The 1578-nt window shown below is 31.7% G+C and overlaps 1 non-coding gene across 1 annotated transcript; it reads right to left on the bottom strand.

The window, feature by feature from the left end:
* Window positions 1-233: 233 nt before the first annotated feature.
* LOC116477251 (U6 spliceosomal RNA) lies at window positions 234-340 on the bottom strand. The gene has a single exon (XR_004250410.1). It is a non-coding gene; the product is annotated as a U6 spliceosomal RNA (small nuclear RNA).
* Window positions 341-1578: the final 1238 nt, after the last annotated feature.

Here is a 1578-nt window from a genome sequence, read left to right on the forward strand (position 1 = left end):
TCATGTGTTTTTAGATGATGAGTGTCAACCTTTTATTTCCATGTTAAGAACTCCTTTGAGCATTTCTTGTAAGTTTGGTCTAGTGATGATGAATTATTTCAGCATTTGCTTGTCTGGGAAAGACTTCATTTCTCTTTCATTTATAAAGCTTATTCTGGCAGGATACAAAATTCTGGGTTGACAGTTTTTTTTTTCTTTCAGCACTTTGAAAATAGAATCCCAATCTTTTCTGGAAAAATATAGAATGCTTCATGAATCTGTGTGTCACCTTTGTGTAAGGGCCATGGTAATCTTCTCTGTATCATCACAATTTTAGTATATTTGCTGCTGAAGTGAGTAGTACTTTGGATTTAATAAAGACAAATCCTGGGCAAAGACCCTTGGCCAGGTAACCCTAAAGAAGCATCAAGGATGATAAGCTCAACATACCACGTCAATTCTATGAGACTGAAAATGTTTCATCTAACTTCTACAAATCTTTCAAAATAAGAATGGAACATTGTGAGGTTTTTAAGAATTACTTAGTTCATATTATTTTATATTAAATAATGCATTGAACATTAAATATTTTATCCTTTCTAAGTTAGTATCATTTCCTTCATAAAGTTTCAAAAATACATTTAAGTTAAAGAGACTTTTGTTCTTCAAATTACATAGGGGTATTATGTCTCTTCCAATTTTACACAAGTAGATTTTGATAAAGTGACATTGTATTATTATAGCAATAATAAAAATAAAAAAACAATAGCATGAAGTTTTAGAAAAGCACCAGTGCAAATATATGTGAACTATTATTGAAAAAGCAATAGGAAAAGGTCAATAACTGAGGAATCAATTTCATGTGGAATAATGTGAAATACAAAAGGAATCAAGATTTGGATTTGATTTCACTGATTTTTATCATAAGGGCTTCTCTTATTAGATGTTTTAGAGAAAGAGTCAAGCTTATCCAATAATCCGTTATGTAAACTTAAATTTAAAAGAACACACTTTTGGAGATATAATTAAATATTGCCACTTAACTAACATAACCACTGTATTGAATTTCCAAACTTGAGGGTGCAAGCATGAAGCATTATTCTTTCCCCTGTAATCTTTACCTTTGACCATGGCATGGAGACTCTTCATTTTCCATCTTTCAATTACACCTTGAGAGGATCCCGTAGCTTTATCATCATTTTAAGGCATGAAGCAATCTAATCCAATTCTGTTTTATCCAGCTTAAAGTTTCAAACTCATATCCTTTTTTTCGTAAATTCAAACCTACTTTGGGCCAAAAGCCAGTTGTAGGTAGCAGTGAGGGCTATCAGTAAATTAGATGACTGTTTTCATTGTAACCAAATTATGCATGTATGTAGCTCTAATATATCTCCTGAGATATCTCTAATCTTTTCTTTACCTGTGGTGGTGGGGACTACACTTAGGGTAGAAGAGAGTTCTGCTGCTGTTTAGTATGTCTTGTACAAATGCATCTGGTGGTTTTTTTTTTTAATCTGACTCAAATGTTCTTTTTGGTTATTAAAACATTTTGGAATTAATTTATTATTTCTGATATACCATTCCCTAGCATCCAAACTT

Source organism: Hylobates moloch, unplaced genomic scaffold (genome assembly GCF_009828535.3).
Source record: "Hylobates moloch isolate HMO894 unplaced genomic scaffold, HMol_V3 SCAFFOLD_2, whole genome shotgun sequence".
NCBI lineage: Eukaryota > Metazoa > Chordata > Mammalia > Primates > Hylobatidae > Hylobates > Hylobates moloch.